General features: G+C 42.2%; 1 protein-coding gene across 3 annotated transcripts in view; it reads left to right on the plus strand.

Moving 5' to 3' along the window:
• The window catches only part of CRIM1 (cysteine rich transmembrane BMP regulator 1), a 752,848-nt gene that overhangs the window by 540,927 nt on the left and 184,946 nt on the right, over positions 1-26,975 (plus strand). The window lies entirely within an intron of this gene.

A 26,975-nucleotide genomic window follows, 5' to 3' on the forward strand; every position in this document is an offset into this window, starting at 1 on the left:
GCTTAATGACCGGGGCTGCTTCGGGATTTACATTTTGATTTAAGGTTGTCATTCTGAGAGGAAAGTGGCGTCGTGCAGGCATCGGCGTGGTTAACTACCTAATAAATGGGCGCGTAGGTTGTTTCCAGTCAGCAGAGACGATTCATGCCTGACTGTATGCGCACTAATGTAAAGTTATATTTAAGGTTCAGCTAATGGTAGTTATAACTGACCCTCGCGCTACTTTTGCTGGTGGAGTGGTGTACAGGCATCCTCACAGGGAAAGATTGCTCATCCCGTTTTGTGCGTCACCTCTGTCGCACGTCCTCCATTTAGGATTATGTCAATTTGGATTTCGTAACGCAAACTATACAAAAAAACAGCGTGTAGACCAGTTGTCAGAAAATGTTGAAATCAAAAGAGCAAGTGTGAAAAATAAAGACTTAAAACTAACTCGCAGCCAGTAGAGGTATTTATGACTATATTTCAACAATGGAAAGGCTATCTTCATGCAAGAACGCTCTTCCCTCGGTGACTTTTTTAAGGGGCTTTCAAAGTCTCTCAACCTTTGAGATTGCTTCCTGTTCTTACATTGGTAAACTCTTACTGACTGAAAGTAAAGCGCACGCGATCTATGCTCGGTGTGACCCCCATTCTCTCAGATGAAAGCTGCTTGGTTGCATTCATCTGCAAACAGATGAACTTTGCAGAAGGTACAAAAAAACTTTTCGGAACACTGCAACATTTTGCCTAGTTAAAGAGGCAAATTCATAGCTTCAAAATGAGACTGACCATTGGGCAGTTGGCTTTACTGGAAATAATGCACTACTCTGAAGCACATTTGGAAGATGGTTTTGCTCTCTAGGCTTGGCTTCACAACGTTGCTCTCTGCTGACCTATGATTATCAATTCTTTTCGTTATGCATCTAGTGGTCTTTCACTCTGCCCTATTGGGTGTTCCCTTGTCACATCATGCTATTAAATATTTAGTGAATTACCTATAGAGTACTTCCATTACATTGCATGAGGGTTTGTTTCACACCCAAGTGTGCGGAATCATCACACATTAAATAAAGTATTTCGCTTGTGGATGCGTATAGAGAAAGCTGTATATTTTTGTTTTTTCACTGCAACACTCTTTTAAATATTTCACTTAGGATTCAAAACGCTACCCCGATTAGTTGGATTGTTGGATTGTTGGAGTGCCTTATTTTAATCTTTTGTTTGTTCTAATTTTCTTTTAGATATAATTGCACTGGCCTAGCAGACGAATAGTGCTGCAAGTAGAACGTTTTGTAATGTAGGAGGAGCATTTCAAATGTGAGGCCATGTACTTGTGCGGAGTCCTGCAGTGATAATGAGCGAATTTCAGAAAGTTGCATGGGAACTTGTAATTGGGATGTTTCATACACATTTTAAGACAAAAAAAGGGGGAAGGACCGGGAGGTTGGTGGTCCAGTGTACAATCTCCCAAATTACATTTTATACAAAATATTTGCAAACATGTACAATTTGAAGCACACGGAGATAATGATTTAACCAGATTCAGAGGACTGTTTGGTACAATGCCAAGGCAAAGGATGGACCCATGGTCTCATAGTTCCAACCTCAACAACTTGGTCATTAGGTGCTCGCATACTGACAGAAGTCCTTTATAGTTCTTTATATCCTTGCACTGTACAATTGGAGATACCAACATCTCTATTTCATTGCAACAGACAAATTAACCACCTGTGTTTATAAATTATTTGGCGATTGCAGCATCACATTTCCAGTGTTATTTCCCCAACCGTAATAACTTCTTGGGCCTTAATAGGACCAATGACAGCTTGGTTTTCATTCCAGAATAAATAGAGTTTGCATTCCGTGATAACAAAAGGGTGTCTGCATCAACAATTGGTCAATCCCCATCTGAAACAAAAGGAGGAAGGTGAATTCAGCTTGTTTTAAAAAAAAAAAAAAAAAAAAAAAAAAAATATAAACCCTGCCATCTGTGTAGAACTAACACAACCTGTATGTTCCTCCATCCATTATCACTGCTTTTTCTAAAGCCGAAGGACACTTTAGAAAAGATTGTATGTATGTATGGTGGTACTTGTATAGCATCAACCTAACCAAAAGCCAGCTGAAGTCTCTATAGGGTAACAATAAAATATTGTCAATCAAGGTTTGGAGCAGAAGTCCGGTTCTTAAAATGAAGATGGATTTTTAATTTATCACTATATAGTGTTCTTTAAGGAGGTGCATCTTCATCTCTTTATTAAACTGGAGTAGGGTTGAGGTGGCCATGACAGATAGAGGAGTGTTGTTTGAGATCCTGGGTGAACAAGTAGAGAAGGCCTCTTGCCTGTACTTGCCTCTTCGCTATTCTTCACAGGCAGTATGGAGCTCTTGCACTGCTGTCAGTTTATTTTTATATAAAGAATACATTCTAAATATATCATATTGGGACATTTTCGTGGACTCCTAATTGCTCTTGAACATGGAAAATGCATTTCCAGGGTGGATATATATTTATTTGATGCTGGTTATTGTAAGACGGTTAGTCCTTTGGAATAAACAAGGTTTCCTAAACATAAAACTTTGCAGCTGTGAGTCATGATCATATAAACCCAGTGAGAACGTCCAGCTGTGTCCCTGTTAGGGTCTGTTCGACCACAGGAGCCAATATCTCCAGTCTGACTTGTGCCTGTGTACACGACATCAAGCAAAGGTTTCTCTAGTTCTAACAAGGGTGAGCTAAAATTTACTTGATGGATCTCTCAGTCTGTAATCATAGTCCCAAGTCCTGGAGGCCCAGAGGCAGACTGGTTTCTTTATCGTCACACAGCCAATAGAGTCAGGGGTAGAGTCAATGCATTACAAGTTGCTGTTATGCACTACAGGAAAGAGATAAAACAGGCTTAAAACCCAACCTAAGACAGACACAAGTCCAGATGGATCGTAGAAGGAGCAGGTGACCACAGACACATCCATTCTGCTGGACATGGTGTCTGTTCTGGTGGGGTGCTCTTCAGGTTAAGGCGCCTTCCAAACCAGGCATTGAATGAGTGACAAACCTGGCACTGAATATACTAATGGTTACTGCAATGTGTCTATATTAATTGGCTTGCTATATTTTCGAGTTGATGGATGTTTACAAACATTTTTTATGCTATATTGTTTATTGGCACATATAATTTGCATGAACTCCAGTACCTTTATAGTATAGAATTTAGTATAGTGTAGTGGATATATAAAACAATGCTCTTATTTGTCACACTGTGCTTCCTTTTTTTACTGTACTGTGAGAAGTATCTTTAAATGAAACTGTTTCTTTCAACAGGTTTACATCCACAAATTGCATGCAAAAATTCTCAGCCTGTTGTATCCCTGAAACTACTGCGTGAAAGACTGACCTTCCAATGACTTTTGTTTTTTAAAACGACCTCTGCTTCTTTCTGCCTACCTTCTTTCTCCCACATCTGTGTAGAAGTTACTCTACAAATCTCTTAACTATCTGCCTTAAAGCTCTTTTGAAACCATAACAATATTAATTCAACCTAATAATTGTGCCTCATGTACCCCCCTAATAATCACATCAAATGAAACAAGCCCCCACACAGCATGCAAACTAACCCCAATAACCAATTGACTGACAACTAACTAGGTAGGCTCTGAGTAGCGTGCTACTCACCGTAAAATGCATACTGTAATATCAGGTACTTAATTAACATGACATTGAATATAGAAAATTTATGGTTATGTTTATATATTAGCCGAGATATTAATGATGTGTAAATTCACACGTATCGGTAAAAAATAGCTTTTTTATACGTACATGATGTTTTCTTGGTATACATTTCGCCTTGCATACTTCTACAAGATGGCACTCATGGTTTCCTATAAGGACCTGTATATATACTTCTGATTTTGTGATTAGTCCTTCTTTTGTGTTTGTGATTATGTATTTATAGTTGCTGTTTGTCACACCCCCCCACCCGTGAATAAGGCTACGGCTGAAACGCGTTGGGAGGAATACCATTTCTTTCTTCTTTTTTACAATATATTTTGGAACTATTCGTTTGGTGTCTTGATCTCTTGTTGGATTGAATGAATGAACTTACAAATATTTTATGGGATACCCGAACCCATATCAAGACCGCCATAATAGAGCCTTGGCAAGTCGGGTCCTCGTTTTCTTTGATTATTAACTGTTTTGCCAAAGGCTCCCATACACCGCTTTTAAGTTGACTCTTTGAGCCTTTGTGGAACGGCAATTCGATTTCATTTGGAGGAGTATATTTGTTTGTGACGGATCCGATCGCCATCTTGAAGATACTGTTTACCTGGGATTTCCGAGTGCTCAGTGCTGTGTTCACAGAGACTTGCTGTGCCCCGCCGTGCCTCGCTGCTGGAGCCGAAGCACACACTGTCCCCAGAGACTGCGGGCGAGTACGAGCCCACGCCGCTTTAGGAAACGTGCGGCTGTGGGCTGCAACTTAGTTCGGCTCTTCGACTGCCGGCGAAGTAGGATCCCGCTGGGCGGCATTCAGTTCTGTGAGCGCGGCTCTTGTCTAGAGCCTGACGCTCCATGCTACCTGCATTTGCGCGCTCGGCGATCTGGTGCCGCTTCTTGGATTTCGTGAAGCGTGCGGCTGGGATTCTACCAGTGGATTCTCCGCTCGTAGTTCACCATCGGTAAATAAGAAGTTTATGCCGGCTTGTATCTCATCTCTAAACTCAGCAAAACAGGTATATTACAATACGGAGACAATTTACTCCACATATAGGATATAAGCATTTTTACTAAAAAACAAATAATTACCGTTCTCATAGGGTTGGATACTACTGACTATAGAGTCCATCTGTGTTTTGTGTGCATACATTGAAATTTAGATATGATCTTGAATTAATTATGTCTGACTGTGACATGGGTAATTTGACTTGACTATATCTGTGCGCACACTAGAGGGTGTCTGGTATGGAGTGGGCCCATTGAAAGATAAGACTTGATTTGGAGCAGTGCCCACAATTCGGATAGTTCCACAATTGTTGAATTTTGGTTTAATTTAAAAAAAAAAGAAGGTATGGCTTCCTCATTAGAAGCTCGAAGAAAAGAAAAATCCAATAAGCTTTTCTTTACCCAACAGACTCGTGACGGAGATGCAACACAAGGGGGATCGAGTACGGGCTCTGGTTTGCAAGTACAACTCATGCACGATAAGTTAGAGAAACTTATGAGAAAGGAACTTTCAAAATGGTGGGAGATCGAATCTCTTCAACAATATATTGAGGTAGAACGTGTTCCGAGGGGTTTACGTATATATACTATCCCTTCATACGAAGATCCTGATCCAGAATTATTGGAGGAATGGGCTGAAAATTCCAAGACCAGCTCCCTCAATATGATGAGGATTTTGATCAAATATGCGTCGAAAGAACGTATAAAAATTGTTGAGGAGATTGACAAAACTACCAAAATGATTCTTACTCTAGTATCACAAAATACATTTGATGAAGTTAAGGAGAACCTGGATAAAAAGCTCTCTAAATTTGAGGAAGAGATTACTTTGAACAAACAAAGAAAGTTCATACGTGATTACAAAGACTATCAATCAGGAAGGATCCTCACTTTTCATCACAAATACGACCATATGTACACAGAGGGTTACAAGGAGCCAATACCCTCAGGTGATAAGTTAAGTTCTGATGTAAATCTGGGACTTACAGAAGAAAGTGATGTATCAGACGGAAATCTCTCGGATGCACCTGAGATTACAGCAGAACAAGTCAGGGATGTGGATGCTAGTGTCAATAGATCCAATTTTTTAAAACAGTTTCGTCTCCTAAACCAAGGGAGGACAGAACAGAGAAAAGATTTTCAGTCCAGAGGCAGAGGTCGTGGACAGAGAGGAAGAGGACGAGGAACCGGTCAGCGAAGGCAAGAAGAAAGAAAAGAGGTTCCTATGACAATGGCAATGACTACAAGAGCACGCAAAAATCCACAATGACTGTAATTAATTTATCTGAGAGACGTTTGACTAGGGAGGAGGAATGTTTACTGGCTTTAGGTTTATCTTTCTGCCCCACTAATAATTTTGACTATGTACAAGCTCAAATTGATCTTTTTCATTTTACACGCAAATTGAAGTTGAAAAAATGGTATAAAACCAGGGTAACGGTAAATAGGGGTATAGAAAAAATCAATAACATCAGCAAATTATGTATTTCGGATGTGGATCTATTACACACATTATCAGTATTGGATGCTGACATGAGTGCGCATGATGACCCATATGTCAATTTACTTAATTTGGGTATAGAAACTGAGCTACCCTGCCCGAGCCCCTTTAAACCAAAATCAACTTTTCTACCAGCAATTCAGAGTGAAGCCATCTATGTGTTTGAAAAAGATATGATCAATCAATTTAAAAAAATGAGATATGGCACTAGAAATGCTAAACATGATAATCTTAATAAGAAACAAAAAATGGCTCTGATGAATTTGAACAATGACCCTGATATTGTAATCCGTGAATCAGATAAGGGGGGCAATGTAGTCGTCCTAAATAAGACACAATATTTAGGGGAAGGACTACGTCAGCTGAGTGATCGTAACTGCTATATCTCTGCCAATCAGGCTGAGTTAAAAACGTCTAGTTTCCAATACCTTGGGATGTTGGTTGACTGGAGAGACAGGGGTTTACTAGAATGGGATGAGTACTTGTTTTTGAAGTGTGATCACCCCAGAACACCAGTCTTGTATCTCTTGCCCAAAATACATAAAGACAGACTGAATCCCCCAGGTAGACCGATTGTGTCGGCAATGGATTCGCTACTTGAAAACACCTCGCGATATATAGACTTTTTTTCTCAGACCCTTTGTGGAGTGCTTACCCTCATATGTCAAGGATACCACACAATTTGTAAGAATGATGGATGGCCTGGGCTGGGAAGATGATTTCTTATTTCTGACCCTAGATGTCACCATTCTTTATACCTGTATCCAGCATGAACTGGGTCTTAAAGCAGTTAGACACTTCCTAAGGGCTAGATCTTTATCATACCTGATGCATACTGAGATGGTCTGTGACATGATGTGGTACTGCCTTACCAACAACTTCTTCCTATTTGATGGCCAAATATACAAACAGACCCAAGGTACCGCGATGGGTACATGCTTCGCTCCCAGCTACGCGAACCTATTTATGGGCTGGTGGGAGGAGCAAATAGCGTCCAATGTAAGTAACTATGAGGATAATGTGGTACTTTGGTGCCGGTATATAGATGATATCTTTATCATCTGGAAAGGGGATGTTGGTTCGGCACTCAATTTTGTTACAATTCTTAATGATAATCAATGTAACCTTAAGTTTAGCGAGCAACATAGCAGAACATCCATTCAGTTTTTGGATGTTGAACTAAATGTTGAGAACAACATGGTACACACTAAGCTTTACAGGAAAAGCACAGCAGGCAATAGTCTGCTGAATGCTAAGAGTGCACATCCCCCGAATTTGATTAAAAGCATTCCATATGGTGAACTTCTTAGAGCAAGACGTATTTGTAGTACCAATGAGAAATACCACCAGGAATGTATGACCATGTGTATGAGATTCAGTGAAAGGGGATATAGTGCTGATGTTATACGTCAGGAGGTAGATAAAGTGGAAGTAATGACACAGCCAGAGCTACTATACCGTACACAGCACTGCACCACCAGAAATGAGAAGATCAGGTTTATTACGACCTATTCTAACCAAACATTTAATCTAAGAAAAGCACTCACTAGGAGTTGGCATATTCTTCAGACAGACCCTGACCTATATGAGGCAGTGGGTGACAATCCAGCATTAACTTTCCGTAGAGGCAGATCGCTTAGGGATAGACTTAGCCCCAATATAGTGTGTAGCAGTATCGATTCTGATAATGAGAGATCTAATATTTTCGGTTTCTTCTGCTGCCACCGGTGCAAAGCATGCAGATACAGCAATGACTGCAAAAATGTGACATGGGGTGGTGGGCAGAACCAATATGCTATAAAGGGACTCTTTACTTGTAACACTGAATTTTGTGTATACTGCCTATGTTGCCCATGTGATAAGATATATGTGGGTAGCACTATCCACAAGGCGAAAAAGAGAATGTTGGAGCACGTAAGAGACATTCGTAACTTTGATCATAATTACCCTGTGGCACGCCACTTTCACGAAGTACATCAAGGTGATGAGAAACAACTTACATATGTGGTTTGTGATCAAGTTAAATCCAACTTAAGAGGTGGTGATAGACAAAAAATGCTACGTGCCCTTGAATCTAAATATATCATCAAATTTATGACGCTGTCGCCCATTGGGTTAAATTTAAGTGAGGAGATGAATACCCACCTTGGTAGTTAATATGATTTGGATTTCAGTAATGTTCTAGTCTTCGAGCTTCTATTTTCACATTTTTGTAAGTGTTATGCAATTATGAGTGTCTAACCAGGATGAAGGGAATAGGCCTAGGCGGTAATAACAAATGCATACTGTAATATCAGGTACTTAATTAACATGACATTGAATATAGAAAATTTATGGTTATGTTTATATATTAGCCGAGATATTAATGATGTGTAAATTCACACGTATCGGTAAAAAATAGCTTTTTTATACGTACATGATGTTTTCTTGGTATACATTTCGCCTTACATACTTCTACAAGATGGCACTCATGGTTTCCTATAAGGACCTGTATATATACTTTTGATTTTGTGATTAGTCCTTCTTTTGTGTTTGTGATTATGTATTTATAGTTGCTGTTTGTCACACACCCCCACCTGTGAATAAGGCTACGGCTGAAACGCGTTGGGAGGAATACCATTTCTTTCTTCTTTTTTACAATATATTTTGGAACTATTCGTTTGGTGTCTTGATCTCTTGTTGGATTGAATGAGTGAACTTACAAATATTTTATGGGATACCCGAACCCATATCAAGACCGCCATAATAGAGCCTTGGCAAGTCGGGTGCTCGTTTTCTTTGATATATATAGACATATATATATATATATATATATATATATTCAATGGCATGTGTAGCTGCAGATACACATGCTACGCATAGGTCCTGCCATCTAGTGTTGGGCTCGGAGTGTTACAAGTTGTTTTTCTTCGAAGAAGTGTTTTCGAGTCACGGGATTGAGTGACTCCTCCTCTTCGGCTCCATTGCGCATGGGCATCGACTCCATCTTAGATTGTTTTCTTTCCGCCATCGGGTTCGGACGTGTTTCTTTTCGCTCCGGTAGTTCGAGTCGGAAAAGTCCTACAAACGCTCTAATTCGTCGGTATTGTTTCAAACGCGTATCATCTATCATCGACATTTAGGTACCAGTGGGTCCAACTTCTTTACTCGCCCTTCGGGGCACCCGTGCCCGACTCGGGCCTGGTCGGGCCGACCAAAACCTCGTCGAAGCCTCATGGACCAGACACCATTTCGCTGCTGCCCTCGGTGCCACGCCAAGTTCCCATATACAGACCAACATCTTGTCTGTAACCTTTGTCTATCTCCAGACCATCGAGAGGATACTTGCGAGGCCTGCAGATCCTTCTGCCTGAAGAAGACTCTACGAGACAGAAGATCGCGAAGGTTGGAAATGGCGTAGAGAAGCACCGAACGTCTCAATGTGGAGGAAGAGGAGATTATGCACACCGCAGTCTCTGTTCTGGGGTCCGACTCCGAGCACAAGTCCGAGGAGGACAGACCGGTCACGGCAGGTTAGCACGTGAGTACGCCTGCCCCTGTCCAATCCAAGCCCAAACACAAGGCCTCGGGAAGGCCACTGCCGGAAGGCCATGGCTCCACCCGCAAAAAGACTTCCGGTGACCAAGCAACAACTTCGGCACCGAAAAAGGCCAAGCCACCAAAGCCTTTGGACTCGAACCGAAGCACAGGCTCCGAAATAGGCAAACACCGACCCATCGAGTCGAAGCCTCGAAAATCCCTGTCAGAGCCAGGCCATCTACCACTTCAGGCCTTTCGATCCCGAAAAACGTCTTCGGAGCTGAAAAGACCCATATACACAGAGGAGCATGGACTTTTGAAACAACTTAAGGAAAGTCATAGATTTTCGGAAGAACTCACGCAAATGGAGGAATTTGACAAAAGGCAGGCCAGAATTCATATTCATAAAGACACTGGCAAGATCCTAACTGCACCTCCTCTAAAAACAAAGAGGAAGCTAGCCTTTCAAGGACAATTGGACACTGATCAACCACCAGCTAAAGTGCCAAAACCCAAACAAAAAACTCCGCCTCCTCAATTCTCACCTCATCATTCTCCTCCTCATCTGACTTTCTCCACCTACTACCCCTACTGCACAGTCTCCCGTTCACTCTGCAGATTCACACCAAGATAATGTTGACCCATGGGATCTCTACATTGATCCCATTTCTGATAACAGTCCAGACTGCTATCCTTCGAAACCATCGCCACCAGAAGATAGCACTTCATACACTCCGGTTCTAGCTAGGGCAGCGTCATACCACAACGTAGCCATGCACACAGAACCTCTTGAGGATGATTTTCTCTTTAATACGTTAACCTCCACTCACACTACCTACCAGTCCCTTCCCATGCTTCCAGGCTTGTTAAAACATGCACATCACATTTTTCAAGAACCAGATAAGGCCAGAGTCATCACTCCTAGAGTAGAAAAGAAATAGAAGCTGCCTCCTTCTGATCTGGCGTTCATTACCCAGCAGCTTCCTCCTGATTCTGTAGTTGTCAGTGCGGCAAGGAAAAGGGCTAACTCCTAGTCGTCTGGTGATGCATTGCCACCAGACAAAGAAAGCAGAAAATCCGATGCTGCTGGTAAGAGTAGCATCGCAAGCAGCTAATCAATGGAGAATAGCCAACTCTCAAGCACTACTGGCTAGGTACGATAGGGCCCACTGGGACGAGATGAAAGATATCATCCAACATCTCACAAAAGATCAACAAAAAAGAGCCCAGCAAATAGTTGAGGAAGGGCAGGCTATTACAAATAACCAAATTAGGTCAGCTCTAGACTCAGCAGACACAGCAGCAAGGACAATCAATACTGCTGTCACCATTTGGAGACACGCATGGCTTCAGTCGTCCGGTTTTAAACCAGAAATCCAGCAGGCTGTCCTTAATATGTCATTTAATGAAAAATAGCTTTTTGGCACTCAGGTTGATATGGCCATTGAAAAAATGAAAAAGGACTCAGACACTGCTAAAGCCATGGGTGCTCTTTATTCTACACAGTACAGAGGTTCATTTCGAAAGCCTCATTACAGGGGTGGTTTTAAAGCCCAATCATCTGAGGCATCTACCTCACAATCAAAACCGTCTTACCAGCCTCAGTACCAACGAGGTGAGTTTAGAGGAACTTACAGAGGCCAACTCCCCAGAGGTAGGGGAATATATCAGCCAACAAAGCAAACCTCACACACAAAACAGTGACTTGCTCCACATCTTCCCTCACCACACTTAGCCTGTGGGAGGAAGACTGCAAAAGTTCCACAAACACTGGTTACCCATTACAACAGACAACTGGGTAATATCCATTTACCACAATGGTTACTGCATAGATTTCGCACAAATTCCTCCAGATATACCTCCAAAACCACACAAACTCTCCTCTCAACACATTTCCATATTGCAAACAGAAGTACAGTCACTATTACTCAAACAAGCCATAGAGCTTGTACCACAACATGAAATAGGAACAGGGGTTTACTCCCTGTACTTCCTTATTCCCCAAAAAAGATGGAACATTGAGACCAATAATAGATCTCAGAACCCTCAATCTTTACATCCTATCAGAACACTTTCACATAGTAACACTACAGGATGTAGTCCCACTGTTACAACAACAAGATTTTATGGCAACATTAGACCTCAAAGATGCGTATTTTCACATACCCATCCATCCAGCACACAGAAAATATCTCAGGTTTGTAATACAAGGAAAACATTACCAGTTCAAAGTGTTACCCTTCGGGGTAACAACAGCTCCCAGAGTATTTACAAAATGCCTTGCCATAGTGGCAGCCTACCTAAGAAGGCAACACATCCATATCTTCCCATATCTCGACGACTGGCTAATAAAATCCAGCAGCCAGACACAGTGTCAAAACCATATACATTATGCAGTACAAACCCTACACACTCTAGGGTTCTCAATAAACTACCAAAAATTGCACTTACAACCAGCACAAACTCAACAGTATTTAGGAGCCACACTAAATTCGCAAACAGCACTTGCAAGCCCAAGTCCACAAAGGATACAATCATTCCACAATGTATTAGCACAAATTCTGTAAAACCAACAGCACACAGTCAGGTTTGTCATAAAACTGTTGGGCATGATGGCATCGTGCATCGCCATTGTCCCAATTGCAAGACTAAACATGCGGCCCTGACAACAGTGCCTTGCAAAACAGTGGTCACAGGCACATGGTCAACTTCAAGATCTAGTGTTGATAGACCACCAAACACACGTATCGCTTCAGTGGTGGAATTCCACAAATTTAAACAAAGGGCGGCCATTTCAAGACCCTGTGCCTCAAGCCACAGTTACAACGGATGCATCAATGATTGGATGGGGAGCACACCTTAACAATCACAACATTCAGGGACAATAAACCCAAACAACGTCACATAAATCACCTAGAATTGCTAGCCGTATTCCTAGCACTCAAAGCCTTTCAACCTCTTCTCGTTCACAAACACATTCTCATCAAGATAGACAACATGACTACAATGTATTACCTAAACAAGCAAGGAGGGACCCACTCATCGTAACTGTCCCTTCTAGCACAAAAGATTTGGCATTGGGCAATACACAACATTCACTCTGTAGCACAATACATTCCAGGGATACACAACCAATTAGCAGATGTTCTCAGCCGAGATCATCAACAAACACACAAGTGGGAAATTCATCCCCAAGTACTTCAAACATACTTTCATCACTGGGGAACACCAGACATAGACCTATTCGCCACCAGCGAAAACGCAAAATGCCAAAACTTTGCATCCAGGTTCCCACACCCTCTATCCAAGGGCAATGCTCTATGGATCAACTGGTCAGGGATATTTGCTTACGCTTTTCCCCCTCTCCCGCTCATTCCATTTCTAGTCAACAAACTGCATCAAAACAGACTCAAACTCATACTTATAGCTCCAACGTGGGCACGTCAACCATGGTACAAAGACTATGTTAGACCTGTCAGTAGTACCACACATCAAACTACCCAACAGACCAAATCTGTTAACACAAAACAAACAACTGATCAGGCATCCAAATCCAGCAATACTCAATCTAGCGACTTGGCTCCTGAAGTCTTAGAGTTTGAATATCTACATCTTCCAACCGAATGTGTGGAAGTAATTAAACAAGGGAGAAAACCCACTACCAGGCAGTGCTATGCAAACAAAACAAATGTCAAAGGTTTGTGTTTTACTGTCAATCCAAACAAATTGCCTCTTTCCGCGCCTCTACAAGACATTGTAGGTTACTTACTTAATCTGCAAAAGGCAAATTTCGCTTTTTCATCCATCAAAATACATCTCCCTGCTATTTCAGCGTATTTGCAAAATATACGAACCACCTCTCTATTTAGAGTCCCTGTTATCAAAGCCTTCATGGAAGGGCTGAAACGTATCATACCACCAAGAACACCCCCAGTGCCTTCATGGAATCTAAATATTGTACTCACACAACTAATGGGTCCACCATTTGAACCCATGCATTCGTGTAAGATTCAATACCTAATGTGGAAAGTAGCATTCATCGTTGCAATCACTTCATTAAGAAGAGTTACTATTGAGCAACCCTTCATACAAGTACACAAACATAAAGTAATACTTCGTACAAACCCAAAGTTCCTACCTAAGGTGATTTCACCATTTCATATCAATCAAACAGTGGAACTTCCAGTCTTCTACCCACAGCCAGACTCCGTAGCAGAAAGAGCACTTCATATATTAGACATTAAAAGAGCTATAATGTATTAGATTGACAGAATTAAATCATTTAGGAAAACTAAACAGTTATTTGTGGCGTCCCAAATACCACATACTGGAAATCCAATCTCAAAGCAAGGACTAGCTAGATGGATAGTAAAATGCTTCCAAACATGTTACCTAAAGGCCAAAAGGCAGCTATTAGTAACACCAAAAGCACATTCCACCAGAAACAAAAAGGAGCAACCTTGGCCTTTTTAGGAAATATACCAATGACAGAAATCTGTAAAGCAGCCACTTGGTCAACACCCCATACATTTACCAAGCATTACTGTGTAGATGTGTTAGCAACCCAACAAGCAACAGTAGGACAGGCTGTACTAAGAACACTATTTCAAACAACTTCAACTCCAACAGGCTGACCACCGCTTATGGGAGGAAAACTGCTTTGTAGTCTATGCATAGCATGTGTATCTGCAGCTACACATGCCATCGAACAGAAAATGTCACTTACCCAGTGTACATCTGTTCGTGGCATGTTCCGCTGCAGATTCACATGCGCCCACCCACCTCCCCGGGAGCCTGTAGCCGTTTAAGTTAAAACAAGCATTTGTACATATGTATACATATTTCTATTCCATTAGCATGGACATCTCTTTTCTTTTTACTCTATCACTTCTTGTGGGAAAACAATCTAAGATGGAGTCGATCCCATGCGCAATGGAGCCGAAGAGGAGGAGTCACTCGATCCCGTGACTCAAACACTTCTTCGAAGAAAAACAACTTGTAACACTCTGAGCCCAACACTAGATGGCAGGACCTATGCATAGCATGTGAATCTGCAGCGGAACATGCCACAAACAGATGTACACTGGGTAAGTGACATTTTCCATATATATATCTCCTTTCAAGTTGAGCTATTGTCTGCGTCCACACTGCAGACTGAGACGGGGTCGCAAACCCCGATATGTCAAATCAAAATGCTCCTTTCTACCTTGAAAGAAACGTCCCGGCCACACACTATCCTTGATTTAAAAAAAGATTTATTCCGGCAAAAATAAAACACCCCGGAATAAATCTTTTTTTAAATCTAGGATATCGTGTGGCCCGGACGTTTTTCAAGGTAGAAAGGAGCATTTTGATTTGAGAGAGATATATAGGTTGAGGAGCAACATAGGAAAGATTGTGAAAACAGTTAACATACATTTATATTCTAATGAGTATATTAGTATTAAAAATAGAAACAAAAGTAAATGGGCAAACATAGATAAAATCATCATAAGAAATGTCTCTGAGTGGCCTGTGTCTGCAAAAATGCCTAGTTGAGTTGGAATCCATATTGAGGGTCAGAATTGATTTGGTGAGGTCAACTAGAACGAATACTGAGAGGACTAAAGAAAGAGTTCTTAGAGGTCTACTGTTTACTGATCTAGGGAGGTTGCTGTCTGATGTGTCTTGGATACTGAAAGATGGTCCGATTTTTTTTTTTCTCCCACTTGCGACACCTCTCCAGGGATCAAATAGTAGCAAAGACAACTCTTTAAAGTTTACATATCAAGTGTTTACTTAACCTAAAACTGACTAGGCTCAGATTTCGGATACAAATTTAGGGTATTGAAGACGCTCTGCATGTCCAGAGATCTGACTCCATGTTTCACCATTTTGAAGGAGCTATGGTTGGTTGGGTGGACTAATGTTGAGTGGAAGTCTCTAGTGGCAGTATTCTGAAGAACCTGTTTCTGCAGCTATGCAAGGCCTTTGCCCCCCTAGATTTTGTAATGCTCATGCATGCTACACAAGACTTTGAAGGTAATACAGGGGTTTACTGGGAGACAACAGAAGTGCTTTCAAGGCAAGTGTGATGTGATCCCTCTCACACAAGTTATGCATGCATGGTCCACTTGATTCTGAGGCCTTTTTAGACTGAAAGTGAGTTTCTTTGGAAGGCCAGATAAGAGATTATTATAGTGAAGGCATGACAGATTGAGGATTCTCCTCCTTTAGACTATGGTAAGGGTGAAGGAAAGGGAGGATTATCTGTAGGAGACATCTGCAAGTTCATAGAGGAGAATGGGAGGGAGTGTTGTGGCGCTGAACAGTGAAGAGTTGAGTAGAACTGTGTAGAGTGGAATGGCAGAGTGTGTTGTGTATTGGAGTGGCATAGTGTGGAGTCATGTAGAGGGGTATACACTGCAGTGGCATGGTGTTAAGAACATTGGCATAGAGTGTTGCAGAGTATAGTGGTGTAGAGTGCAGTGGCATTGAGTGTAGTGTCATTGAATTGAGCAGCAGCATGTAGTGCAACGCCATAGAAGGCAGTGGTGTAGATTAGAGTGGAGTGGTGCAGAGCTGAGTGATGTAGAGTTGAGTGACATAGTGATGCAGAGTAGCATAAAGTGATGCAGAGTAAAGTATAGAGGCATGGAGTGCACTGGAATAGTGCAGAGTTCAGTGGCATAGAGTGCAGAGTGGAGTGTCAGAGTACAGTGGTCTAGAGTGTAGTAGAGTGGCGTAGAGAGCAGTGGTGTAGAGTACCGCGATGCGGCGTAGGGTGCATTTGTGTAGAGTGCAGTAGGTAAGCGTAGAGTGGGGTGGCGCAGAGTGGAGTGGAGTAGAGTGCAGAGGCACATAGGGAATTTTTTCAGAATGGAGTGGTGCAGGGTAGACTGCAGTTGTGTAGAGTGGCATATAATATAATGGTGTAAAGTGGTTTAGAGTGCAGTGGTTCAGAGTAGATTAAAGTGGCATACAGTGGATTGGCATAGAGTGCAGGAGCCTTGAGTTGAGTGTACAGAATAAAGTGCATTGGCATAGAGTGAGGTGGCATAGAGTACAGTGTTGCGGAGAGGCATAAAGAACAGTGGCATAGAGCGGAGTTGTGCAGAGTAGATTTGTGTGGCTTAGACCGGAGTGGTGCAGAGTGCAGTGTCAAAGAGTGCAGTGGTGTAGAATAGAGTGGCAAAGAGTGCATTGACATAAAGTAGAGTGGTATAGGGTAAAGTAGAGTGTTATGGCGTAGAGAGGAGTGATTGAGTACAGTGGCATGAAGTGTTGTAAAGTGTAACGATGCAGAGTAGAGTGCAATGGTGTGGAGTGGAGTATTCATGGTATGGTAGGGCACTGCCATTACAGACAGCACATTTTCAATTGAAATGACCATTACATTTGCACAGGCGTACAGTTTTATTGGAAATTGCATCACATAGTTTAGTGATTGTTTTGATCATAATAAAGTATTTGTTTCCAACACACTTCAGAAATACCAAAAAATAATGTGTTTTATTTGGGCGTTTATCATTCTGATATGTCCTGAAATTCTTACACAGTTCATTTAAATGTTGTCATGTGCTAGAAAAAAACACTTTTCTACCCCCAGTTTCCAGCAACATTGTCACACAAACCCTCTCACTTTAAAGTCAGAGAAAGAAAATTAAACAAGCACCCTTGGAAAACAGCGCCTGACATTTGACCTTGGTCTTTGCATGGGCAGCAAATGTGATGAGAGAAAAACAATATTTAAAGGCCTATTAACATAAGATGAGTTTGTGGAAGAATACAGAAAACACAGTTTAGGCAACGGGAGGGACGAACTGAACCTGAAGAGCCTAAACCTAATAAGGCCAACAAATGGAAAGCTAATAAGTGTGAATTACAAACCACGAAGCCAATAGTAATCAACAAGCGGAATGAATTCGTAGGTCAGCTTTCTGAAAGTCCCCACAAACACACTCTCTTTCACTTTCTCCTCCTGTCTCTCACCCTCCCTATCTGGTCCTTTCGCACTCGCCTCTCTCTCCCTCTACTTCCATCCTTGGAGAAGTAGGTTAGCCCACTTTAGCCATTCACTCTTGCCCTACGATTGACAACATTTGTCTGATCACATGCACAGCCACCAGAAAAGGAGTGCCTTTTATTGCCAGGGCAGATGGGCCACTTCTTAAGTTTTCCATATTTTCCTTTTATATGTCCCTTTTCGCCATCTCCTGTTTTTATGTTCTTTTTCTAAAGCATAGGACAACACTCCAGAGAGTGCTAACAGGCCTCTTGTTTGATGATTTCTTCTGTAGTATATCAAGCCAGGCGACCATCATGGGAATGGTACTGTTCATGGTTTATTGTTGTGCTATTCTTTGAATTTAACTTACATGTGCTGCCTCCGTGTTTTTTTTTTCAGTTAGCTAAGTAGGGGCACGTAAGAATGAGTCAGTGGGTGGATTAATGGATGCATGAGTACAAGGGTGAGTAGCAGAGTGCACATATGATGTCCTACTGAGTGCCTAAGCATATCCATGACTAAAGTGGCATTTACATTTATAGCCATTCTTAATTGCATTGCTCGTGCTCGTTTTCTTTGCATTCTGGTGAGTTTTGCAAACACTACACACCAAGGAATTCCCAGAAGGAAAAGAAATGAGGTAGTCACACAGGACATGATCTGATGTGAGGTCTCTGATATACAGAGGGGAGTGCTTGAATGCCGCCACGGAGAAACAGAAGTTAATCCACGTTAGACTTTCTGATCAGCCCCTTTATTACTGAGATCATGTTCTATATTTAGGCATGTTTGGGCACCGGGAAGGAACTTTTTTCCAGGTTCAGATTTAGGGCTGGTATTTTTCATTTAATGAACGGAAAAAAAGAGCCCAGGAATGCGAGCTATGAGGGTGGAAAACATTTAGTCACTCTTGGAATGATATGAATGTTTTTCCAGGGAGCTTAAGTAAACACATGCTGTATGGCTTAGGGGGCAGTATTAACTTTTTTTGGACAGCAGACAGCACTCAGACAAGTACTTAAAAGCTAATGCAAGGTTATTAAGCAGCACATCCTTCAGGGGTAGGCAGGCCTGGGCTCCTTGGCAGCGTACCCAGTGAGGCAGGCTAACTATTCTCTTTGGAAAAATATGTATTTATTTAAAATAACAACCCTTAGAGAGCTTGAAATACTGTGGGAAGCCCGGCTCTGCCTTTTCGAGTGTCGTTTCACTGATGAAAATAGCGTCTGCTTGTTTCACCCTGCTTCCCGGTGGTGATGGTACCAAATTGAAATATTCAACGTTCTCCAATCCGAAGTTTCCCTTTTTTATGGCCATGATCATAATTATAAACTGAAGATGTTTTTCCTACAGCTACATGACGATTAACCAAGCTGTGTGCTCTGTGGCTCAGACAATGTAGTCCCCTATTGTTTCTTAAAGATATACCAACAAAGGTCGGTTTAAGAATTGATTACCCTTTCCATCTGCACTCTTTGGGGAGGAATCCGTTCCAGTTGGCTCTCTGGAGCTATCTCAGTCCTACGGTCTCTCATTGAGAACATTTAGTTTAGTTTCAGTGGCTCTGCACCATTGGAGAACATTACTTCAGTGTGAGAAGGAGCCAAAAGCAACGTCAAGGGCAGCAAATCTAGCATGCCTTCTCGATCTTTGAGGGTTGCTAAACAAGTTTCATCAACATGCCGTTTTACAGCTGAAGGCAGGGCTTAACCTTGCATGAAGCGCTCTACGAAAATGAGGGTATTCTTGTTAGTTTTAGTTTCAGGGTCGCAAGTTGTGACATTTATTAGCCTTTTATCTTAAGGTAATCAATAGGTAATTCATGCCAGTTAATCAATATGGATTATACAGTACACAATATGCAGTAAATATGTTTTATAAGAAAGGGCCATTTGTCAGAATTTAATTGGGCAATCTATAGAAAAGTTCACTAAACAAATTGATTGAGTCACCTTAGCTTTCTTATTCAAGTTTCATGAAGGTTGGCCAAAGACTGCAAAGTTGTAGAGGCAATCCATACAGTGAAAATCCCCAGGGACTCTGTCATTGGTTACTACAAAAACTACTGAGTATGTGTTAACTAGATTTGGAAGCTCATAGAAGATTTTCAATATCATAAAAGGATTGGAGTGTCTGCCTTTATGTCACAGCTTCCCCACTCTTCATATTTTTCTATATTTTTTGCGTTTCCCCTGACTGATCTTTTCATTCTATTTTTATTGACTCAAAGTTCATCTGGGTGCCAGTTGCATTTTGTGTCCTCAGAGACTAACATTGGTGTCTCTTTGGTGACCGTCGGCAGTGTGAGCCCTGCTTTATCCTCTTTGTCTGTGAGTAACTGCCAGGTTTGTGGCCGTTTTATATGCATCATGGAGCGTGGCGTCAACCTTTTACTGTGCCCTGAAGAAGTAAGATCTGCTACCCACATGTATAAACCATGTTGTCTTCTCTACAGACTTTTGGTCTAAGCTGTACTTATGGTAAGGATGGTGTAATGTATGAATGAGATACCAGCACGAGTTACGCTTGCAGAATAGCTGACTGGTGAAGTGGCTGTTCAAAACTGAACATGTGCAATACAGGCAACCTACCAACCAACCAATAAATAAATACATAATGTCACCTTTATGGAAATCTATCCCAATGACCATGACTGTTGGGCTCCCATGAGCCACTGTTTGCCATTATTGACCCTATAAGGAGTTGGTTTGCAGATATCTGATGTTGACCTGAAATACACACCTCTTCCCACTAAGACAGATTTTCACACTTAGCAAGTTTTTCCCACTTTGCCTAGAAAGTGAGCCATTGAAATTTGTTCTTCCATTAGTGTTGGCAGCCTGAAAATATAAAGTGTGTCAGAATGGGAGCTGCCCCCTTTCCCTGTTTTGCTTACCTGTATAAGTACAGGGCCACTGAAAAGAGCACTTTGAAGAGCAATTGCTCTGCCAGCATATTTGGGCCTGGAAAGTCCCCCTTGAATGTGAAGGAGTTTGATGCGCTTTTCATCCCAGCTGAGAATGAGCTGAGACAAATCAAAGTCCTGGATCTTGAATTGAAAGGTTTGCCTGTTTGAAGGGAGAATCTGCAGACCAGAAGCACACTCCAGCAGTAGCACGACACAAGGGTAAACAGCCTGCTAGCCCTCCTATTTAATAACATATTTTTATTACAATTTTTAAATAAACAGCCTGCTAGCCCTCCTATTTAATAACATATTTTTATTACAATTTTTAAATATATTTGGGACCACACTGCAATTCAGTACATGGCGTACACAACCGTTCTACAAATTGGGCAACTGCTTTGCACCACAGGTAAGCACACTCCCCTGCCCACTCATGAGGATGTACTCCTGTGGCTATCTGACCATTCGAAATCTGTTTGATGCCAGCCTTCCCTAAAGTACACAGCGACCTCTTGTGTCATGATCTGTTGTCTCATAGTGGAGAACTGACAATAGGGCAACCCTTTCAGGATGAGCCATTACAACAGTGACCTCATCTTCCAACTACCGCATGTGATCCCTTCTGTGATCTGTGAATGTGTGCCAAGCCACACCTTGAACTCTCTCAACTCCACCTTTGTTACATACATGGTGATGACTGTATTGATTGACTTTGTAATGACCTATGCAGGGCCTGTAATATGCGTCTCACAGGTCACACGTGCTCTTATGGTTGGGATCAAAGACCACGTGCGATCTTGCCCTATTTATTTTATAGCCTCTGGCCACGCCTGGCCAGAGGGTGGTGCAGACCCTTTCCAGTGTCACAGCAAACTCCCAGCAACTAGACCGACATGTCACAGTTTGTTACAGACTTAAGTTCTGTTCAACCTCGCTCTGCATATATGTTTCATGTTGTCTACCATGATACATGCACTAGAATAATTCATGCAACGTTAATTAACCCGGGCAGTTTGGAGAAGATTCCCAATAGTCACCTGTGACACATGGTTTCTATGATCCAAATGTGGGTTTGTACAAGTGGCGCACGTGTGCCTTCACAAGTGTGTGATTCGGGAATGGCTGTGCTTTTGACACATGGTCGTCGGTTGGACCTTGTTGTATATGAGTCAAGAATTATTTTACATACAAATTCTTCTTTAAAACGTAATCGACTGTGACGCACAAACCTAAATCCTGCAAGGAGGAAAACGGGAAAGCGCTATAGCTTACTATTTGTAGACTGTTTGTTGGCAGGCACCCACAGGATGTGTTCATAAGACAAGCAGAAAGTTTGCCCAAAGCCTGTACATCAATCACAAAGTCAGAAAGAAATTCACAGGGACAAGCTGTCAGGCTTTAAAAATAGAAATGTGTTGGTTCATATTTCATTGTTTGCCCAGATGTTTTTTCTTCGTGCACTATAGTGTCATTGCACAGATTGTTAAACATGCTGTTCTGTAGTTAATAGCATATGCTGACCTTGCTTGGAAAGAGGCTGCCACTCATGCTGCGAATCTAATCACTTTGTGCGCTACTTTCCTCAAGTTCAAAATTAAGTGTTTGCTGCATTGTGAAATTTGCTGCAAACAACAAGGTAAAAAACGCCGCCAGGTCTGATCTCCCAATTTTTGTTCAGATATGTGGATGTGGTAAAGAAGTGGATGCCAACAGTTCTGACTTTGGGAGGGAATACGCTGGATTCCAGGCCCAGCAGCTATTTTCTTATTCTGATAGAGACTTCTATGAGCAGATTCTTCACCTTTTGAATATGTACCCAGGTTTCAGATTGGATCTGGAAAATCTTTAGCCATATCCCCTGCATGCTGGCAGGTAGCACCATCTACTCTGCATCAGTGACGCTCAATGCCAAATGTGACATGTGGGGGCCTTTATAGGAGCAACCAACAGATGTGGATCCGGAGCTACCCCTTATCTTATTGAGACATTTCTATTTTCTAAATTCTAATTGTGCAAGGGAGTACATCACCACCTAAATTCCTTTGTGGGAGTGTCACAAACAGATGTCAGTGACTAACCCACATGTGGTTTGCCTATGGTACTTAGGGTCGGATCATGGCTCCAGGGCTAGCAGTGATCGCACCTTAATGCACTCTAAGACCATTTGTGGTTGGGAAGCTAACCTCTTTGTGGCGAAGCACCAGAGGTCCCTTTGCTGGGATTAGCTGAGGTTTAAAGGTAGGTTCCAATCCCAGTCCTGAGGTCGTTCCCGCAACCTACTTTCTTCACACTCAATGTACTCAGTAAAATCCAAAATGCAGTATTAAAAGTCCAAGAGGTGATCAGACCCATCCCATTATTCTTGGTCCCCCAAGAAATAGAAGTTTGTCTACTTCTGAGTTGATTCCAACCCTCGTCTCACAGCAGCTGGAATTTATAGGCCTGTCAGCGACACAGCAGCAAATTAAGAAATTATCACCTTGTAACGTGATCCACTGATACTGCCACCATCGATTACAGACAGCCCATAGTGCTTTCTGTAATCGATGGTGGCAGTATCAGTAGATCACGTGTAATCATTGATGGCTCTGCCCTGACCTTGACCAAGGCTGGTGTCTCAATTATCTGAGTTGCAACCTCTTTACCACTCATCTGATTCAAATACGGTGCCTGTGCTTTCCGGAATAGCTCACTTCCTCCATGAGTTATTCAACACAGGTTCTGATAATGGGGGCTGTGACAATGGGATAAGATTAGCCAGCCCTATCAAGAAGGAACCTGGTATGAGGATCTCCATGATGCTGGTGGTCTGGGTACCATCCTTTCACGTGTCATGCAAGATGGTTGTTGTGCAGCCAAGTTTACCATCCGCTGCGCACCCGATACCACTGGCTCTCTTGGTTGGGCTGTTGGCACTAGTGTGGCCATTCGCAGACGTGCACAGATGCTGTCTTCCAGTTTTTCAGGAGATGTCAAGCCAGTATTATGGATATGTCGTTCTGTGGCTCCTGTTTGGAGATAAGGCGGTTTTGGCCCTGGAGCGATTCAAAGATAACAGAGCCATAGTGCACTCCTGGGCCTTTCTTCTCCCCTGTGGTGTAGGCAGGGGCCTCCAGATCCACCAACAGCACAAACGGGTGCAGAGCTTCAACAGCCCTTTTATGGCCACGGTACACATAGGAGATGACTACAGCGGATAGCCCAGTCTTCCGCAACCCCAGCTGCCGCCCCTTCCAAGCCTCATTATCATGCCCTTGATGGCACACTGTTAGAGGCAGGATTTAAAATTTTCTGCCAGGGTGGCAGACAGTAACTTTGGACAGGTGGGTCCTGTAAATTGCTCAGCTGGGTTATGCTTAACATTCCTAGAAAGCCTCCACACTTTGCACCATTTTTGAAAGGTTGATGGAGGGTCATATGTCTCTTGCAGCAGGCAGTGGAGTTTTTTTTTGGCCAAAGGTGCCATAGAGATGATTCTGGCACCGGAAGTCGGTTATGGTTGTTATTCCTGCTACCTTCTGGTGCTGAAATAGGCCTCCATCACATATTAGACCTTCTCCCTTCAATGTCTTTCTGAAAAAAAAGACTAGTTCATTATGCTCATCCTGGGGCAAATCTTGCCTCCCTGTGATTCTGGAGAATGGATGGTAGTGCTTGACCAGCAGGATGCTTATCTTCACATCCCCATCATGCTGGCCCACAGACATTATCTGTGGTTCAATGTAGGCCGCAAGCATTTTAGGTTGAATGAATGAATGAATAGTTTACTGTATAGATAATAAAATCCCATACAATTAAAACAAAAAAAGAACAATCAGGAATACATTTGCAATTGGATGTTAAATACATGCTAAAAACACTCCATAATTTAAATACACATACCACAATAGGAAGCATTCCTACAATAATAATATAAAACTTTCAATTAAAATAAGACTGGACCGCCACAGACCAGAACCCCACATGATGCATAATAAACAGGAGGGCCCACAGTGCTCAAAGCCCTAAAGTGCTTTAGTGCATCAAATGACCATTAAGTTGGATACCAATAAGGATCACAACCCAAGGTGCAATATTGAAGCTCAGCATCCTGACGAAATTAATACAAATCCAAAAGAGGCGGGAGAGAATTTCAAACATATTTATCCACTGCTCACAGTGGCCCTAAATTTGGTTTGAGTGATTTTAATAAATTTGGTCAGTAAAACATTCAGCATTAAATTTGCAGGTTCCAAGGACTTAATAATAACCTGCGGACAGGAGCGAATCCATAGTTCCTTCCACTTACTCTGAAGCAGAGATCTACCTTCCTTAAGTAGAGCTGGACACAAACAAACCACATGTTTAAGTGTTTCTTCCCCATTGCCACAACCCCTGCACATCACCCCCCTCTCCAGAAGTTAACCGCCATATTAGTAAATGTTTCAAAAATCCCCAACTGCCCATCCTTAAGGTCATAAAAGCCTCTTTCAGACGAAAAACGTAGGAGCAAGAAAAATACCTAGCTGGGGTGTTTTGCTTTAATTAATTACCGACCAGGCATGCTTACGTTTGGCAAGGAGGGAGCGTCACGAGTGGTACGAATATAACTGTGTAATCTTTTTGACAGCCAGTTTGAAAAAGGATTGGGGGGGTGGGGGTTTGCTTGCCCAGAGGCCATCGGCTTCCAATCGCCGTTTACATTCAACCAAAACATAAGAATAAGACCACTTTGTTTTTGACGCACTAATTTCCTGCCATGGAACTGCCTCCAAGCTACCTTCCTTGGCCCGACGCAGCTTGTGACAAAGCTTCAGGAAGGCGCCGGCGCCAACTGCCAGCTGATCCAAAAGCCCAAATTCCAACCGCACCTGCGCGGGGAAGCAACATGCGGTACGTTGAAAACTCTTATAGATCTTATTAACCAGCCTATTTAATAGATAAGAGCCTTTACCCAGCAGTCATTTCTGAATATAAGACAAGTGAGGGGATAATCTTTGCTCTCATAACTTCCGCTGGGGGAAAAGATTCGGCCCCTTTAAAACTTTAAATAGTTTAGAAAAGGCCACCTGCAATGCCACAGCTTTAAGTTCAATTTCCTTCTTATACTTAACAAAACTGCACCTAGAATCAAAATGCACCCCTAGATATGTATAAGACTGGTCTGAAACAAGTTTACTACTCTTGTAATACTAACTGGCTCCCAAATGCCTTTTTCTTCCGAATGAGACACTTTGGTTTTAAGCAAGTTGACTTCTAATTGATTCACAAGCGTATAAGATGCGAGTTGGTTAAGCATTTGTTGAAGGCCAATCTTGGTATAACTGAACAATGCAAGATCATCAGCATAGAGCAGGTGGCTAAGCCTAACACCGCCAATCTTGGGGGGGAAGAGAATTAACAGCATCAAGAGACGATGACAAATCTACAGTAAACAGATTAAAAAGTAGGTGTGCAAGCATGCAGCCCTGTTTCACACCACGACCAGTGAAACATTTTCTGGAGAGAGCGCACCCATCACTTAATTTGATACAAACTCCGGTATCCCAGGAGCACTGAAGGAATACCCCTGTTTTGTAGTTTAGCCCACAAGGCACTCGTAGGAATCCAATCAAATGCTGCCTTGGAGTCAACAAAACAGCAGTGCAGCATAAAGCCTGATAGTCGCCCTATTGATCAAAATAAAAACGGCTAGTAGGTTCGTCGATGTGCCGAAAGCAGTGGAGAACCCTGTTTGATCAATAGGGATTAGTCCCTTCGAATCAGCCCAAGCAAGATGATCTTACAGAAGAAGACTGGCATAAAACTTGGCCTCATTGTCGAGCAGGGCTATCATCCTAAAATTATCTGGATCCGACCTTGAACCGTTTTTGTATAGCGGATGAAGAATGGCAACACGCCAGGACCCAGGAATTCTTGATGTCAGAAGACAATACTCAAACAGATGTGCAAGATAAACTGCCCAAAAGGAAGAATCCATTTTGAACAGCATCTGTGGAAGGACATTGGGACCTGGGGCTCCATCTTGCTTTGCCGTAGAGATAATACGAAGGAGACGAGATTGAAAAGAAGTCTTCTCTCCATTAGGGGGAAACGCAAACTCAACGGACTGGGAACAAGACTTGACCAGAGCAGCAGTGGTGCAGTAAGACCCCCTCACTCAACAATTTCCCATCCTGTTCACTTGCAGAGAAATGACTAATCAAGTAGGATGTCCAAACCCCTTCAGAAATATTAACAGTGCCAAGACCCCTTTGATTATTTCGTAAGTTATCAATGATGGACCAACATTTTTTTAGAAGTTGGATCCTTACTCGCACTTAAATGTTTAGCCCAAAACTGATTGAAATGGCTCTAATGGTCATCATAAATAGCCTTC

The sequence above is a fragment of the Pleurodeles waltl genome, chromosome 5, assembly GCF_031143425.1.
Source record: "Pleurodeles waltl isolate 20211129_DDA chromosome 5, aPleWal1.hap1.20221129, whole genome shotgun sequence".
Classification (NCBI taxonomy): Eukaryota; Metazoa; Chordata; class Amphibia; order Caudata; family Salamandridae; genus Pleurodeles; species Pleurodeles waltl.